This window comes from Dama dama, chromosome 22, assembly GCF_033118175.1.
Source record: "Dama dama isolate Ldn47 chromosome 22, ASM3311817v1, whole genome shotgun sequence".
Lineage (NCBI taxonomy): Eukaryota > Metazoa > Chordata > Mammalia > Artiodactyla > Cervidae > Dama > Dama dama.
The window spans coordinates 40,931,683-40,951,218 of record NC_083702.1 but is presented as its reverse complement, the minus strand read 5'-3'; the positions used below and the strand labels follow the sequence as shown (position 1 = coordinate 40,951,218).

The window sequence follows — 19,536 nt, the reverse complement described above, 5'->3', positions numbered from 1 at the left end:
TAGTTGAACTAGGTTGCTTCCAGATATCTTTGCCTGTCAAAAAACAGCACTATACAATTAGCCTAAAATAGGCAGAGCACTTTTCTTAAGGAAACCCAGATTCCAGGCCTCTCTCCTTCACATCTACCAATTAATTGGATGTGAGTTTTAATTTCTAAGCTGCTTGCTTTTCCTTTTGCTTCTCTTTCTTTCCTTCCCCTTTCTCTCCCTTCTTTGCTTCTTTCCCTTTCTCTTTTCTTCCCTCCCTCCCTCCCTTCTGTTCCCTCCTTTTTTCCCCTTCTTTCATCACCATGCAGAAATTTTTTAATCTCATGTAATGTGAGGTCCAGATGTAGGCCTTTCTGCCTTTTAACATAATACAATTTCACACATTTTTTTGAGAATTTTTTGGGGAATGGAAAGCAACTTTTCATTTCACTTATCTGTAGGGATGTCCTAGGTGTGACTTAGGGATTTATACACCTTTGGGAATCACCCCAGGGTAAGCACACTAATCATGGTTACTTTTAATCATGGGTACTTTTTAACCACTAATCATGGTTAAACCTAAAACTTTTAGGTTTAGAATAGCCATTTAAATAAAGCTGCCACCTGAGTCCTGAGTCTTCTAATCCTCCCTGAGGATTTATTAAGTTCAGTTGTTAGGGGCTCTTTTTACAAGACCAGTCTTTATGCTTAATCATCTTCCCTTACTAAAATCCCACAAGAGGACTCCACTATTTGCAATCTACTGAACTAATGCCAAATAAAGGGCAGAATTTTTTTTTAAAAATATGATAGAAATTTATGTTGCCCAAAAGAAAAAGTTTTGTTGACCTGTTGAGTTGTATCAAGTTTGCATCCTCAGTTATCCCTTCCAGAATCTTTTCCCACATTCAACTGTTAGGGGACACACATGAACTGAAACCACCCACTCTGGCCAGGCACCATAGTAATCATTTGTGTGATTTACTTTAAGACAGGAGGTCTTGGTAAGGAACACAGAATTAATAAGCCACAGCCAGAAGAGCTCAGGAAAGGTCAAAAGGTGACACCATGTATCCAACCACCTCCCAGAATCCTTCATGCTGGTATCCATCTTGGCTGAGCAATGTGTGCACCACCAGGAAGTTCTCAGTCAGAATGATTGGCCAAAGACCACCATGAAACTAATCCCATCACCATAAAACCCAAGCCACAAGACAGGGCAGTTCTGGGTTCCATCACCCTACTGCTCTTCACCTGGGCACTCTCTCCCAATAAAATCTCTTGCTTTGTCAGCACATGTGTCTCCTCAGACAATCCATTTCTGAGTGTTAGACAAGAGCCCACTTTCGGGCCCTGGAAGGGGTCCCTCTTCCTGCAACACAACTTATCCTTGTTTTACATCAGTCCTTATTAACTCTTATCCCAGTTGATAGTCTATTATCTCTCAAATTTATATCAATTAAAAAATACATGCAACACAAATATTGGGAATTAGACTTTATTTAGTGGGAATGTTAGCATTTGAGCCTGGGAGACAGTATCTCAGGTGATCTGGAGAGAGCTGACTCCAAGAAGAATAGGGAAGAGCCAGGCTATATGCAAGTTTGGAGCAAGGGGCAGGTAATCTGAATATTAAAAGATTACTGTTAATGAAGAGAAAACTAAATCTCTCACGTGAAGAGATTTAGCTATCTTCTATGCATGGGAAGAAGCAAGCATCCAGGTGTGCCAAAATAATTACTTTCATATGCATCTAGCTATCTGGGGCCAATCCTGCTTTCTTTATTGTTCACATACTAATTCCTTGTTTACTGTAAAAGATGGTGAATATGGGGGATGGCCACCTCCCCCCAACTCCTCAGTGTTCACTGAGGAGGAAGTGGCTAATGGCTTAAATAGCTGGCTTTATTTCACCTGGGCTCAGAAATTTGCATTTGGAAAAGGCTTGTTTACTGGTAGAGTATAGAGCAGAAAACATTTCAATTTACAGTTAATTACATACTCTGTATCATCCCAGGCTTCACACTGCAGTCTCATATACCTCACATACACGTAATATGTACTATGGGAGGGAAAATATAATACAAACCCTGATCTCATGGATCCTGGAACTTTAGAGGAAGCAAGATATGGAGACATGAAGTTATTATAAATCAATATAAAGAGTTCTTTGAAATTATTTATTTCAATTATTTAAAGTGGAAATTATTTATTTTATTTAAATTATTTAAAATTTAATAATTTATTTTTTAATTATTTAAAGTGGAAAACACTTATCTCATGCCATTAGTGGTGACGGATTTTAAACTAAAAAGATAGGAAACATAACAAAGATAAGAAGGGACTTCCCTGGCAGTCTAGTGGTTGGGACTCCAGGCTTCCACAGCAGGGGGCATGAGTTCAATCCCTGGTCAGATACTAAGATCCTGAAAGGTGCAGGTAGGTCTTGGCCAGAAGTGAAAAAAAGGACATTTGACAAACTATAGATTTGTACATTTGAAGAGCCTCTAAATTAAAAGAAATAGTGAAAACAATTTCCCCAAGGAAAAGAAATGCAAAAAGGCAAAATGGTTGTCTGAGGAGGCCTTACAGATAGCTGTGAAAAGAAGAGAACCAAAAAGCAAAGGAGAAAAGGAAAGATATTCCCATTTCAATGCAGAGTTCCAAAGAAAAGCAAGGAGAGATAAGAAAGCCTTCCTCAGTGGTCAATGCAAAGAAATAGAGGAAACCAACAGAATGGGAAAGACTAGAGATCTCTTCAAGAAAATTAGAGATGCCAAGGGAACATTTCATACAAAGATGGACTCCATAAAGGACAGAAATGATATGGACCTAACAGAAGGAGAAGATATTAAGAGGTGGCAAGAATACACGGAAGAACTGTACAAAAAAGATCTTCATGACCCAGATAATCACAGTGGTGTGATCACTCATCTAGAGCCAGACATCCTGGAATGTGAAGTCAAGTCAGGTGGGCCTTAGGAAGCATCACTACGAACAAAGCTAGTGGAGGTGATGGAATTCCAGGTGAGCTCTTTCATATCCTGAAAGATGATGCTGTGAACGTGTTGCACTCAATATGCCAGCAAATTTGGAAAACACAGCAGTGGCCACAGGACTGGAAAAGGCCAGTTTTCATTCCAATCCCTAACAAAGGCAATGCCAAAGAATGCTCAAACTACCAGACAATTGCTCTCATCTCACATGCTAGTAAAGTAATGCTCAAAATTCTCCAAGCCAGGCTTCAGCATTACATGAACCAAGAACTTCCAGATGTTCAAGCTGGTTTTGGAAAAGGCAGAAGAACCAGAGATCAAATTGCCAACATCCACTGGATCATCAAGAAAGCAAGGGAGTTCCAGAAAAACATGTATTTCTGCTTTATTGACTATGCCAAAGCCTTCAACTGTGTGGATCACAATAAACTGTGGAAAATTCTGAAAGAGATGGGAATACCAGACCACCTGACCTGCCTCTTGAGAAACCTATATGCAGGTCAGGAAACCACATGTGAACTAGACATGGAACAACAGACTGGTTCCAAATAGGAAAAGGAGTACATCAAGGCTGTATATTGTCACCCTGCTTATTTAACTTATATGCAGAGTACATCATGAGAAACGCTGGGCTGGAAGAAGCACAAGCTGGAATCAAGATTGCTGGGAGAAATATCAATAACCTCAGATATGTGGATGACACCACCCTTATGGCAGAAAGTGAAGAGGAATTAAAAAGCCTCTTGATGAAAGTGAAGGAGGAGAGTAAAAAAGTTGGCTTCAAGCTCAACATTCAGAAAACTACAATCATGGCATCTGGTCCCATCACTTCATGGGAAATAGATGGGGAAACTGTGGAAACGGTGTCAGACTTTATTATTTTGGGCTCCAAAATCACTGCAGATGGTGATTGCAGCGATGAAATTAAAAGACACTTACTCCTTTAAGGAAAAATAGTATTTTTAAAAGCAGAGACATTACTTTGCCAACAAAGGTCCATGTAAGTCAAGGCTAGGGTTTTTCCAGTGGTCATGTATGGATGTGAGAGTTGGACTGTGAAGAAAGCTGAGCGCTGGAAAATTGATGCTTTTGAACTATGGTGTTGGAGAAGACTCTTCAGAGTCCCTTGGACTGCAAGGAGATCCAACCAGTCCATCCTAACGGAGATCGGTCCTGGATGTTCATTGAAAGGACTGATGCTGAAGCTGAAACTCCAATATTTTGGCCACCTCATGCGAAGAGTTGACTCATTGGAAAAGATCCTGATGCTGGGAGGGATTGGGGCAGGAGGAGAAGGGGACGACAGAGGATGAGATGACTGGATGGCATCACAGATGGGCATGAGTCTGAGTAAACTCTGGAAGTTGGTGATGGACAGGGAGGCCTGGCGTGCTGCGATTCATGGGGTCGCAAAGAGTCGGACATGACTGAGCGACTGAACTGAACTGAACTGAACTGAAGGATAATCAGTCTAGTAACACTAGAAAACTGGGCTATGTGCCTTATACATGGTGGTGCCAATATATAATTTCCCTGGAAGATAAAGATTCTACAGAGTAGACTAAGTCAGATGACCTGAGATATACTGGGCTACATCTAATGGAAGCTCTTAACTTAAGTCTTACTTGTGGCTTTACTAACACTGCTGGCTATGTTATTTGTATTTCACCTGTTTTACAAAATTGCTGTTTCTTACACTGCCAAATGTGTGTCTGAGGCCTCTAATAGCATAATATATAGTCCCATATGACATCAATGTTGGTAACAGTGTAACTCTAGATATGGGAAGAAGCAACAAGAGGGAATATTTTCCTGGACCAAGAGCCTAGTAAGACAGGGGGTCCAGAGAATTTTGGATACTATTTTATGGCCTAGTCCAGTAACAGCACATTGAGTGGCCTGTCAACAAAATCTTTGCCAAACCTGAGAATGGACATTCTCAGCACCTTGGGATAAAATGGTCATGAAATGCCCCCCTCAAAATCATGGTCAAATTTATGAGCAAAAGGGGGTTCTACCAACTGAAGACTGAAACTTGCCATCTATATCTACAAAGATTAAATCATGGCCACAGCAACTGCTGACTTTCAACGCCCCTGAAAGGAGTTCGGGGTGAAAATCAGGAATGAGGCACTCTGTGCTCTGGGAAAAACTGGCAGAACAGGTCTTCTGGCAGTTAGATCTTTTCAGGAGAAGATTTTATGAGTTTCATTTCTTGCATCTTCTCATACCTAGAAAAACACTGACGTCATTAATGGTTACATCTGCTTTGGCTATTAAGAAATTTTTTACAATTAAAAGTCAAAATAGAGTAACTATGGTTCAGACATCCAGGGAAATAACTAGGTGATACTATGGGTATAATTTCAGATTAGATGTTGTATTGCTAAACACTTGAGTTTTCTCAGTCGTGTCAGGCTTGAAAGTGAAAGTGAAGTCGCTCAGTCATGTCCAACTCACTGCGACCCCACGGACTGTAGCCCACCAGGCTCCTCCATCCATGGGATTCTCCAGGCAAGTATACTGGAGTGGGTTGCCATTTTCTTCTCCAGGGGATCTTCCCAACCCAGGGGTCGAACCCAGGTCTCCCGCATTGCAGGTGGACGCAGGCAGATGCTTTAACCTCTGAGCCTCCAGGGAAGTTTAGATGCCACCATTCTCAAAACAGTGTCTGCTGGAAGCTAGTAACTGCAACCTTACTTTTTACAAAACTAGGCAACTGGCTATCCGGCTGCAAGTCTCCCTGAAGTGCCAGGTCCAGACTGGGTTTCAGGCCTATTCTTCTAAAAAGAAATGAGATTTATTTTGTCTATTAAAATTCCAGTTATCCTTCCTCCAGCTACTTCTAATTGGGTTGGTTACAACAAAATGGCAGACCAAGGGATTGAGATTTTAATCATACAAGGCTCAGATCTAGGACTACTTCCAATTCAGTGTCTATTCACCAAGCTGAGGCAGTCCTATGCCCCATTTTGATAGGAAGTTATTACAGTCATAGTTGCCCAGTTCCCTAAATTAAAACTGAGCAGGACTCTGTTGGGCTCTGGAGTACAGATCTGTTGTGTATTCTCCATTTCTTATCTGTAGGATATAGACTTCATTCAGCCTCCTTGACCTTCCCTGAGTTCCAACGGGTGGATTCAAACAATTGCTAATCAGGGAAGGGAGGGGATACAGAAAGAGGAGAAACAATCAGATGGTGGTACAGCCTTGAGACAGGGTCCTGGTTCCTATTGAAAAAAATATGCATAACAATGTCTTTGAGTTCTTCTACAGAACCGAAGCCCCCACCCAGGTGGAAGATGGTAACTTCAGACTAAACACAAGATTCCTGGGGCATAACTCTGTTGCTTCACCACCAACCAATCAAAAAAAAAAAAAAAAAGTCACAAACCCTGCAGTCCTCACCCCAAATGTTTTCTCCCGTTTCTGGGGACCAGTGATGACCATCCTGTTAGGTCTCCTGTTTGACCCCTTTCTATTTCATTTCAGAGAGGAGCCAACAGTTTCAAACTAAATTGCTCTTATTACAAGGGTGAATGCTGGTTTCAGGCAAAAAATACCTTGACTTAGATCAGGTTGAGAGAGACTTCTGCTTTGCTAGTCATGCCTCTGCCCACGCACAGCAGGAAGAAGTTACAGAAGAAAGAGTCTTCCACCCCAATTCCCAAGAAGTATCTTGAGTATAAAGTCTCTCAGGGGGGAGTTGTTAGGGGAAGCACGCTGATTGAAACTGCCCACCCTGGCCAGGCACCATAGTAACTATTTGCATGAGTTGTTTTACGACAGGAGGTCCTGGTAAGGAACAGGGAACTAATAAGCCTGCACCTACCAGAAGAGTTCGGGAAAGGTCAAAGGAGACACCACCTGTCCGACCATCTCCTGGAATCCTTCTCTCTGGCATCCATCTTGGCTGAACAAGGCGTGTACCACTGGGAAGGACTCTGAGTCAGAATGATTGATTAAGGACAACCGGGAAACTAATCTCATCACCATAAAACCTGAGGCTACAAGCCACGTGACAGAGCAGTTCTCCTGGTTTCCCTTATCCTCCTGCTTTCCATCCAGGCGGCCTTTCCCAATAAAATCTCTTGCTTTGCCAGCACATGTGTCTCCTCAGACAATTCATTTCTGAGTGTTAGACAAGAGCCCAATTTTGGACCCTGGAAGGGGTCCCCTTTCCTACAACAGTTTTGTTGCAGGAAAGGGCACTTCTTCCAGGGCCCAAGAGTGAGCCCTGGTCTGTTGTTCAGTTGCTCAGTCTGGTCCTGACTCTTTGTGACTCCATGGACTGCAGCACACCAGGCTTCCCTGTCCTTCACTATCTCCTGGAGCTTGCTCAAACTCAAGTCCATTGAGTTAGTGATACCATCCAACCATCTCATCCTCTGGCATCCCCTTCTCCTCCTGCCTTCAGTCTTTCCCAGCATCAGGGTCTTTTCCGATGAGAGGGCTCTTCTCATCAGGTGGCCAAAGTATTGGAGCTTCAGCTTCAGTATCAGTTCTTCCAATGAATACTCAGTGTTGATTTCTTTTAGGATTGACTGGATTGATCTCCTCACAGTCTAAGGGACTCTCAAGAGTCTTCTCCAACACCAAAGCTCAAGAGCATCAGTTCTTCAATATTCAGTCTTCCTTATGCTCCAACTCTCACATCCATACATGACTACTGGAAAAACCATAGCTTTGACTATCCAGACATTATTTGGCAAAGTAAAGTCTCTGCTTTTCAATACCCTGTCTAGGTTTGTCATAGCTTCCAAGCAACAAGTGTCTTTCCCTCTGTTGCAGTCACCGACCGCAGTGATTTTGGAGCCCGAGAAAATAGCCTGTCACTGTTTGCACTGTTCCTCCACCTATTTGCCATGAAGCGATGGGACCACATGGAACAGTCTTTGTTTTAGAATGTTGAGTTTAATCCAGCTTTTTCACTCTCCTCTTTTGCCTTCATCAAGAGGCTTGTTAGTTCCTCTTCACTTTCTGCCATAAGGGTAGTGTCATCTGCATATCTGAGGTTATTGATATTTCTCTGGGCAATCTTGACTGAAGCTTAAGCTTTATCCAGCCTGACATTTCGCATGATATACTCTGCAAAGAAGTTAGATAAGCAGGGTAACAATATACAAGCTTGACATACTCCTTTCTCGATTTGGAACCAGTCTGTTGTTTTATATCTGGTTCAAACTGTTGCTTCTTGACTTGAATGCAGGTTTCTGAGGAGGTAGGTAAGGTGGTCTGGTATTCCCATCTCTTTCAGAATTTTCCAGTTTGTTATGATCCATATATTCAAAGGCTTTAGTGTAGTCAATGAAGCAGAAGTAGATGCTTTTATGGATTTCTGTTGCTTTTTCTATGATCCAGCATATGTTGGCAATTTGATCTCTGGTTCTTCTGCCTTTCTGAACTCCAGCTTGTACATCTGGAATTCTTGGTTCACTGCTGTTGAAGCCTCACTTGGAGGATTTTGAGCATTACCTTGCTAGCATATGAAATGAGTCCAATTGTGCAGTAGTTTGAATATTCTTTGGCATTGCCTTTCTTTGAGATTGGAATGAAAACTGATCTTTTCCAGTCCTGTGGTCACTGCTGAGTTTTCCAAACTTGCTGGAATATTGAGTACCAGCATTTTAACAGAATCATCTTTTAGGATTTGAAATAGCTCAGCTGGAATTCCATCATGTCCACTAGCTTCAGGATGTATGGCTCTAGGTGAGTGACCACCCCATCATGGTTATCTGGGCCATTAAGATCTTTTTTGTATAGTTCTTTCGTGTATCCTTGACACCTCTTCTTAATATCTTCTGCTTATGTTAGGTCCATACCATTTCTGTCCTTTACTGTGCCCATCTTTGCATGAAATGTTCCTTTGGTGTCTCTAATTTTCTTGAAGAGACCTCTAGTCCTCTATTTCTTTTCATTGTTCACTTAGGAAGGCTTTATTTTTTCTCCTTGCTATTCTTTGGAACTCTTCATTCAAATGAGAATATATTTCCTTTTCTCTTTTGACTTTCACTTCTTTTCACAGTTCTTTGTAAGGCCTCCTCAGACAACCATTTTGCCTTTTTGCATTTCTTTTTCTAACCCTTGTCTAACACTCTGAAATAAATTGTCTGAAAAGACAAATGTACTGATGCCAATGACTTTTTTGGGAAGGGGACACTCAGGAAGAGAGCCTCAGTGTAACAGAACCCAGGAGAACTACTCTGTCATGTGACTCTCAGTTTCAGTTTTTATGACAGTGGGGTTAGTTTCCAGATTGCCTCTGGCCGATCATGTTTCTTGTACCTGTATTTGATCTGACTCAGAGTCCTTCCCTCTCTCAGTCAAGATGGATTCCATTTTCATGGCTTCTGATAGATTGGCAGGATATATTGTCTCCTCCCTCCACATTTTGGCCCCTCCCAAATTTTCAGGTTAGTTTTATAAGACATACAATAGGCTGGTGCCTCCTTCCTCCTTTTGATCCCTCCTGAATTCTCCACGTTAGTTTTAAGAGGCAGCTGCACCTTCTTTATCAGAACCTCTTGTTGTGAGACAACTCAGACAGGTAGTTGTCGTCCTGCCTGGGCAAAGCGAACTGTTTCAAGTCAGTGGTTTCTTAACAGTTCTGCCTTTCTTAAGTCATAAATTCATCTGTTTAGTTACAGGTATAGAGTGGTAGTCTCCCCTTTTCAATAATTTATATATAAATGTGTAATTATGCCATTAGATACATATGCAAAGCCTGTGAGACAATAATACAGAAAAGAGGAAACCCAAATGCCAAAAAAAGATAATATGTTCAGGACTTCCCTGGTGGTCCAGGGCCAGGGCACCCTTTTGGCAATGCAGGGGGCATGGGTTTGATCCCTGGTCAGGGAGCTGGATCCCACACACTGCTGCTGGGCATTCACACGCTTCAGTGAGTATTTAGGATCCTGAGGGAAAACCAGAGAAGCCAAAGAAAAATAAATACTAAAAAAGAAAAAGAAAAAATTGCCCAGTCACTTTTTTTCAACCTTACAAGTAATAGCAGAAATTCCAAGTAAAATATTGAAATGCTTTTCTCCCTATAAGATTAATGTTGGTGGTTTATTGAAATAAAAATGGAGGATGGTTGGAGGATGAAGAAGAGAAGGGAGAGGGGGAGAGGGAGAATAAGAAATTTGAAGAAGAAAGACAAAGTTTTATGAACAAATCTTTGTTTTGATAATGGAAGGTATGACATACCACCATGTTGGATCAAATTATAAAATGACAAGAATTAGTGAACCAATAACAATTTTATGTTTTTATCTTTTTTAAAAATATATTTATTTATTTTTGGCTGTGCTGAATCTTAATTGCTGTGCACTGGCTTTCTCTAGTTGCAGCAAGTGGGAGTTACTCTCTAGTTGCGGTATTCAGGCTTCTCATTGTGGTGGTTTCTCATGTTGCGGAGCACAGACTCTAGGAGCTCAGACCAATAGTTGTGACACATGGGCCTAGTTGCCCTAAGGCATGTGAGGTCCTCCAGGACCAAGCATCAAACCAGTGTCCCCTGGATTGGCAGGCAGATTCTTAACCGCTGGACCACCAGGAAGTCCTTATGCTTTTTATCTCAGTCAGTGTTAGCACCTATTTGTTTCTAGTAATTCTACTTGTATTGAACTGTATTGTTTTCTGATTTTAATGTGTATATACTGGCTTCATTTTGCCTGGTAAAAGTTTTACATCTATTTATTTCTATTCTATTCTTTCCTATTACTATTTTCTTTCAACATTTCTAAAGTTATGCAGGCAGACTCTGGAATAGACTTTAAAGCCCAGCAAAATTGCACTTATCTCATACATTAGCAAAGTAATGCTCAAAATTCTCTGAACCAGGCTTCAACAGTATGTGAACCATGAACTTCTAGATGATCGATCAAGTTGGATTTAGAAAAGGCAGAGGAACCAGAGATCAAATTGCCATCATGCATTGGATCAGCAAAAAAGCAACAGAATACTAGAAAAACATCTACTTCTGCTCTATTGATTACGACAAAGCCTTTGACTGTGAAGATCACAACAAACTGTGGGAAAGCCCTCAAGAAATGGGAATACCAGATCACCTTACTTGCCTCTTCAGAAATCTGTATGCGGGTCAAGAAGCAGCAGTTACAACCAGACATGGAACAACTGAGTGGTTCCAAACTGGAAAGGAGTACTTCAAGGCTGTATATTGTCACCCTGCTTATTTATCTTATATGCAGAGTACATCATGAGAAATGCCTGGATGGATGAAGCACAAGCTGGAATCAAGATTGCCAGGAGAAATATCAATAACCTCAGATATGCAGATAACACCACCCTTATGGCAAAAAGTGAACAGGAACTAAAGAGCCTTTTGAGGAAAGTGAAAGAGGAGAGTGAAAAAGCTGGCTTAAAACTCAACATTCAAAAAACCAAGATTATGACAACCAGTCCCATCACTTCATAGCAAATAGATGCAGAAACAATGGAAGCAATGAGAGACTTTACTTTTTAGTTCAGTTGAGTCCCTCAGTCATGCCCAACTCTTTGTGAACCCATGGACTGCAGCACACCAGGTTTCCCTGTATATCACCAACTCCCAGAGCTTACTCAAACTCATGTCCATCGAGTCGGAGATGCCATCCAACCATTGCATCCTCTGTTGTCCCCTTCTCCTCCTGCCTTCAATCTTTCCCAGCATCAGAGTCTTTTCCAGTGAATCAGTTCTTCACATCAGGTGGCCAAAGTATTGGAGTTTCAGCTTCAGCATCAGTCCTTCCAGTGAATAGTCATAACTGGTTTCCTTTAGAATGGACTGGTTGGATCTCCTTGCAGTCCAAGGGACTCTAAAGAGTCTTCTCCAACACCACAGTTCAAAAGCATCAATTCTTTGGCACTCAGCTTTCTTTATAGTCCAACTGTCACATCCATACATAACTACTGGAAAAATCATAGCTTTGACTAGACGGACTTTTGTTAGCAAAGTAGTGTCTCTGGTTTTTAATGTGCTGCCTAGGTTGTTCATAATTTTTCTTCCAAGGGGCAAGCGTCTTTTTATTTCATGGCTGCAGTCACCATCTGTACTGATTTTGGAGCCCACCAAAATAAAGTCTGTCACTGTTTTCATTGTTTCGCCATCTATTTGCCATGAAATGATGGGACCAGATGCCATGATCTTAGTCTTCTGAATGTTGACTTCTAAGCCAACTTTTTCACTCTCCTCTTTCACTTTCATCAAGAGGCTCTTTAGTTCTTCTTCACTTTCTGCCATAAGGGTGGTGTCATTTGCATATCTGAGGTTATTGATATTTCTTCTGGTAGTCTTGATTCCATCTTGTGCTTCATCCAGCCCAGTGTTTCTTGTGATACACTCTGCATATAAATTAAATAAGCAGGTTGACTATATACAGTCTTGACGTACTCCTTTCCCGATTTAGAATCAGTCTGTTGTTACATGTCCGGTTCTAACTGTTGCTTCTTGACCTGCATACAGATATCTCAGGAGGCAGGTCAGGTGGTCTGGTATTCCCATCTCTTTCAGAATTTTCCACACTTTATTGTGATCCACACAGTCAAAGGCTTTGTCATAGTCAATAAAGCAGAAGTCGGTGTTTTTCTGGCACTCTCTTGCTTTTTTGCTGATCCAGTGGATGTTGGCAATTTGATCTCTAGTTTCTCTGCCTTTTCTAGATCCAGTGTGAACATCTGGAAGTTCATGGTTCAGGTACTGCTGAAGCCTGGGTTGGAGAATTTTGAGCATTACTTTGCTAGTGTGTGAGATGAGTGCAATTATGTGGTAGTTTGAACATTCTTTGGCATTGCCTTTCTTTGGGATTGGAATGAAAACTAACGTTTTCCTGTCCTGAGTTTATTTTGGGGGGCTCCAAAATCACTGAAGATGGTGACTGCAACCATGAAATTAAAAGATGCTTGCTACTTGGAAGAAAAGCTATAACCAACCCAGACAGCATATGAAAAAGCAGAGACCTTACTTTGCCAACAAAGTTCCGTCTAGTCAAAGCTGTGGTTTTTCCAGTAGTCATGTATGGATGTAAGAGTTTGAATAGAAAGAAAGCTGAGCGCTGAAGAATTGATGCTTTTGAACTGTGGTGTTGGCGAAGACTCTTGAGAGTCTCTTGGACTGCAAGGAGATCCAACCAATCACTCCTAAAGGAAATCAATCCTGAATATTCATTGGAAGGACTGATGCTGAAGCTGAAACTCCAATACTTTGGCCACCTGATGTGAAGAATTGACTCATTGGGAAAGACCCTGATACTGGGAAAGATTGAAGGCAGGAGGAGAAGGGTTCGACAGAGGATGAGATGATTGGATGGCATCACCGACTTGATGGACATGAATTTGAATAAGCTTTGGGAGCTGGTGATGGACAGGGAAGTCTGCATGCTGTCATCCATGGGGTTGCAAAGAGTTGGACATGACAGTGACTGAACTGAACTGAGCTGATTTTTAACTATTAAGGAATCAAGTTCATTCATCTTTTAGGAAATAGTCACCTAAAAATTTCCTATCCTAGCTTATGCTCTTTTACTCCCTATTCTCTTTTGCCTTCTTTTAGCATAATTTTATTATTTTCCTATTACTTTGAAAGTTTTACATCATATTTGTATTTAGAATGTGGTTTTTGTTCTCTGATGGTATTTATTCTATACATTGCAATATGATTACTTAAGTTATATTGTCTAAAGTTAATTAATACCTTTGTTTCTTCCAAAAGATGAATCTGCTATATATTTTAATTTTATTTTGGATTTTTCCTTTTAAATTTAATTATTAGTATATTATTATTTTGTAGTTGACATTTGTTTAATTTATCCAATATTGACATATATTTTTTACCTTCACTATCTCCTGGAGTTTAATCAGACTCATGTCCACTGAGTTGGTGATGCCATCCAATCATCTCATCCTCTGTCATCCCCTTCTCCTCTTTCCCTTAATCTTTCCCTACATCAGGGTCTTTCCTAATGAGTTGGCTCTTAGAATCAGGTGACCAGTGTCTTGGAACTTCAGCATCAGCTCTTTCAATGACTATTCAGTGTTGATTTCCTTGAGGACTGACTGGTTTGATCTCCTTGCAATTCCATGGCCTCTCATTCTTTGGCACCACAATTCAAAAGCATCAGTTCTTTGGCACTCAGCCTTCTTTATGGTCCAAATCTTACATCTGCACATGACTACTGGGAAATCGGTGTTTTTGACTATACAGACCTTTGTCAGCCAAGAGACTGTCTGCTTTTTAACACACTGTCTAGGTTTGTCTTATTTTTTTCTTCCAAGTAGCAAGTGTCTTTTAATTTCACGGCTGTAGTCACGGTCCACAGTGATTTTGGAACCCAAGAAAATAAAATCATAGCCTTAAAATAAACAAACACACACACACACACACACATATAAAAGAAAGACTAACATAATTACCAGAAAAAAACAAATAAATCTATAATCACCATGGAAGAGTTTAGTAATTGACAAAAAAAAATGTTTGGCAAGAACACAGAAGATTTTTGTACAGCACTGGGAAATATAGCCATTTTTTAATGAAGTATAATCTTTTTTTTTTTTTGACTACACAGTATGACATATAAGATTCACACACCAAGGATTGAACCCACATTCCCTGCATGGGAAGCATGGATTCTTAACTACTGGGTCACCAGGGAAGTCCCAGAAACTGATGTTGTCAATCAATAATACTTCAGTTAATCAGTAAAATATTCATATTATGAAAAAAGAACATAGATGATTTGAGTTCTATGATTTACAAAATTTGATGTAATAGAAACATAGAACACTGTATTGCACTGCAAATAAATAAATAAATTTCTCCTTTGGCACAAATGACACCATTTATATGGCCATAATACAAATCTTAACAAAACTCACAAGACTACAATCACATATAACATAAGTTAACATGATAACTAGGGACTTTCCTGGTGGTTCAGTTGTTAGGACTCTAAGCTTCCACTGCAGGGGCATAGGTTTGATTTCTGGTTGGGGAACTAAGATCCCACCTGCTGTGCCACAAATTTAAAAAAATAAAATGATAACTAGAAAATCTCCTCTATGTGTTAGAAAATTAAGAAAAACACAAGTTAAGAATTCAGAATGGAAACCTAGGCTCTAGGCCTCTCTCCTTCACACCTGTCATGTCACTGAGGATGAGTGGTAGGGTGTGAGAGCCCTCTTTACAGGGCTCCCCAACTCTAACTTTATTTGAGGTTTCCTTTGATTAGTTTTCAGTCTTGGTGCATTGTTCCTGGCAAAACCCTTGTAATTTCCAATATAAGATTTCCAATTTTTGTTTTAACATTTAGTTGTGTTCCCAGGTCTTGAAATAACTCTAGAGGAAGGTAAGATGGGTGTCTTTTATTTTTCACATCACTAGCCTCTCTTAATCAAGCAGGAGTTTATGTTAATGAGACAACTTTTGGTAAACTCCTAAAGTGGAGCTGGTGGCCAGGGAAACTAGCTGGTGATTTACACAGTTGGATCTTTCAGTCTCACCCCACCACCCATCTCTGGGGAGGGAAGAGGGACTGAATGTTGAATCAGTCATCAGTGACCAGTGATTTGACCAGTCATGTCAAAGTAATGAAGCATGAACTACAGGGTTCGGAGAGCTTCCAGGCTGGATGCATGAAAATGCTGATAGGTTGACACATGTAAGAGTGCATAGGAACTCTACACACTTTCCCACCTTTCTCCCCAATCTTGCCCGTGTATCTGTTCATCTTGTTGTAGCCACGCGTTCTGGGAAACAAACTCACTCAGAAGGACAATGCAGATACTGGAGGGCAGTTTAGTACACCGGGGGGCCCAAGGCAGATTCTTCTCTTAGCCAACGACCCTTACCAGCATTTGTGAAAATCTTTTATACCCCATGTGTACGTGTCTGAACCCACCACCCCAAATTCCTTGAGACTTACATAAGCAAAGGAAGGGTAAATACAATCCCAATAACCCCATCATTCATGTGCCATGTGCTCAGACAGTTAAACAATTAGCCAATAATCAATAAGCCTGACTCCGATAGGTACAGAAAAATTTATGGCCTGTCTGGAGGAAGGGGTGATTAGTGTATGTGTTCTCTTAGGCGATGAGTAACCTGGGTATGATCTTCAAGTTTCCCCTGTCCGGAGGGGGACTTATCCTTCTGTTGTCGTTTCAATAGACACTAAACACAAAATTCAGAGTCCATTGGAGATAAGGCTGAGCATGATCAGCATGAACAGGTCTAAGATGGAGTCCAGGCCCTATGAATTCCTTCTTCAATCTAACTGTTCATCCATATCCTTTAATATCCTTGTAATAAACTGGTAAACTGTATTCCTGAGTTCTATGAGCTTCTCTAGCAAATTAATCAAACCCAAGGAGGAAGTGATGAGAAACTCTAATTTACAGCTGGTTTGTCAGAAACACAGGTGACCCCCTGGACTAGCAGTTGGACTCTGAAGTGGAGGTGAAGGAAGAGTCTTGTGAGACTAAGTTCTTAAAGGTTCTAATGCTATCTCTAGGTATACTATCAGAATTAAGTTGTAGGACACCCAGCTGGTGTCACAGAATTGCTCAGACCATGGATAAAAAATTAATGAATAGAAACTTCAAGTAAACAGAACTGGGAGACCAGAAGGAGGAGCTCTCATGTCCTTGGGTGATAGCAGAGATCAGCAGGAAGAACGAAGTTTCCTCTTTTACCATCCTCCATCCTCTGGTTTAGTTGAACACACTAATGGCTTTATTAAGACTCACTTGGCCAAAACATTGCTGTGGGTGCTTCTCATCTCAGATCTACCCCCTTTTGAAACTCATACTCTCACTCTTTGAGATGGCCACAGGACATTCAATGCACTTGGCTCCTGCTTCTTTTGACTCACAATTGATAAATGGAGAGATGCTCCAATTTTGCAAAGGCCCAATTGCTTCTATTAAAAATAACCACAGTTTGTAGAGCAATCTTTTCACCCTTGAGAGATGAAGACCTTAAGCATCACACCTTGCAATCTGGAGATTTTGCCTATTGGAAAAGACACTTCCAGAAGAATATTCTTCAATCTCACCGGAGAGGCCCTTATCAGGCAATGATAACCAACCTTTGTGCCACCAAACTCCAGAAATAGACTCTTGGATTCATATGACACACCTAAAGAAAACATGGAATCCCGACTGGACCAGTACATCATCTGGTCACCTTAATGTAAAGATTTCCCAGAAATGAAGCAAATGACATCTGATGAGACAAGTTTTCCCAAGATACCTAGGCTAGGCCTTATGAACATTTGTTGAGCAAACTTACAATGATGACATAAGGATTCAGAGGCTATCCAAAGTTTATGATCTTGGTTACATGTGAGCTTGAGAGAAAAAGTGCCTGAGAGTTCTCCATCCTGCCTCCTCTACTCTTTTTCCTTAAATGTGACCTCAGTAGGTTTCCAATCTGTGTACCTTCCCTCTGACGTGAAACACTACACCCAAGAAAGGTCTTTCCTGTAGACAGAGATACAAAAAGCTGCTAAAACTAGAAAACCTGACTCTTGATCTGGGATGCCTTCAGAGGAAGACCTTGATCAATAAGGTAAAATGTTAAGAGACTCACAGACTTAGAGAATGAACTTATGGTCACCAGAGCAGGGGAAGGGAGGAGCATGGAGGGAAAGGATTGTTAGGGAGTTTTGGCTGGACAAGTACACATTTTTAAAATGGATAACCAATAAAGCCCTGCTGTATAGCACATGGAACTCTACTCAATGTTATCGGGCAGCCTGAATGGGAAGGAAGTTTGGGGTAGAATGGATATGAGTCCCTTCACCATTCACCTGAAACTATCACAATGTTGTTAATTGGCTATACCCCAATACAAAGTAAAAAGTTATTTCGTTTTTTAAAGGTAAAATGTAAAAACTTAATACCCAGAAACTTCGGTTAAAAAGAGTTGAGAGATAAGAAGGAGAAACTCTCCTGTCCTGTGATGGTAACAGAGCCCAAGAGGAAGAGGAAAGATCCCTCTTCTTTCCTGGCAGGGATTAAGCCAAGGAAGAGCCATGGGCTTTTTGTTCACTATAGCTCTCCCAACTCCCTTTCCTTTTCATTAAAGTGTTGTCCTTTCCTTTGTGCATGGAGACCCACACATGGCTCCCCATAGTTGCAGACCCCAAATTGCAATTCTCTGCTAATCCCAAATGAACCCATCTCTGCTGGAGAAATATCTGATAGACTATTTCAGGTCAATATGTGGAAAACCCACATCAGAACCATTCAGTGAAGAATCCTAGGTACTGGCATGCTCTGAATATTCAGATTATTGTATGTAATATAAATGAAAATAGTAGGATTTTCCTTTACAACCAGATTCCACTTTAATCCTTTATATCACTAATAGGAAAAAAATTTTTTTTAAGTTCTTTATTAAAAAACAAAATTCAACTGTATAAATTGAAAATTGAGTTGCTTTTATTCAATAATTTATGAATTGAGTTGCATCTCACCTATCAAATAGAAAGGAATTCCAAAGAGCTATAGAAAAGGAAAGATTTATTTTTTAATGGACGTTCAAATTTCAGTGTCCAAAAAATTGTTTTTAATATACTTATTTATTTTGCTTTGCCAAGTCTTAGTCGTGGCATGCAAACAGTTGCAGCATATAGGATTCTAGTTCCCTAGCCAGGGATCAAACCCGGGCCCTCTGCATTGAGAGTGTGGCATCTTAACCACTGGACCACCAGGGACATCCCATAAATGATTTTATTTGAATATAGCCAAGCTCATTCACTTAAGTTCTTGTTAGTTTGGGGCTTTTTGTTGTTTTGTTTTGGGTTTTCTTTGGTGTGTGTGTGCACTTTGAGGATGGCAGTATCTCAGTTCTCTGACCAGTGTTAAACCTGCATCCTTGGAGTGAAGGCACAGTCTCAACCACTAGACTGCCAGAGAATTTCCTCACTTAAGTAATACATGTAGTTGGTTTTGAGCTAAGATGGCACAGTTGAGTACTTGTAACAGATACCACATGGCCCACAGAACTGAAAAAAAGTTATTACTTGGTCCTTTAAAAAAGGGGCTACCCAGGTGGCTCAGTGGTAAAGAATCTGCCTGCCAATGTAAGAGATGAGGGAGATGCAGGTTCTCTCCTTGGGTAGGAAGACCTTTTAGAGCAGGTAATGGCAATCCATTCCAGTGTTCGCGCCTGGGAAATCCAATGGACAGAGGAGCCTGGAGGGTTGCAGTCCAAAGGGTAGCAAAGAGTCAGACATGACTGAGCATGCATGCACCTTCAAGAAAAAGTTTGGCTACTAGATTAACCCACCCACAGTGGTTTAGTGTGAAGGTGATAGGTCAGCCAAGTAAATGTTATAAAAGATATAGTTCACAAGTTTTCTTTGGTGGTTTTGCAGTAGTGAAGAGGCTTTAACCCACAGACTTTAAGTATCCAGTTCCCTTTAACAAATCGTCTCTATTTTAGCCTGATATTCTCTGTTCAGTCGCTAAGTCTTGTCTGACTCTTTGCAAGTCTGTGGACTGTAGCACATGAGGCTCTTCTGTCCTTCATTATCTTCCAGAGTCTGCTCAAATTCATGTCCATTGA

General features: G+C 40.8%; 1 non-coding gene across 1 annotated transcript; it reads right to left on the bottom strand.

Moving 5' to 3' along the window:
* Positions 1-18,609: 18,609 nt before the first annotated feature.
* On the bottom strand, positions 18,610-18,682 carry TRNAE-CUC (transfer RNA glutamic acid (anticodon CUC)). The gene has a single exon. It is a non-coding gene; the product is annotated as a tRNA-Glu (tRNA).
* Between the last annotated feature and the right edge of the window lie 854 nt (positions 18,683-19,536).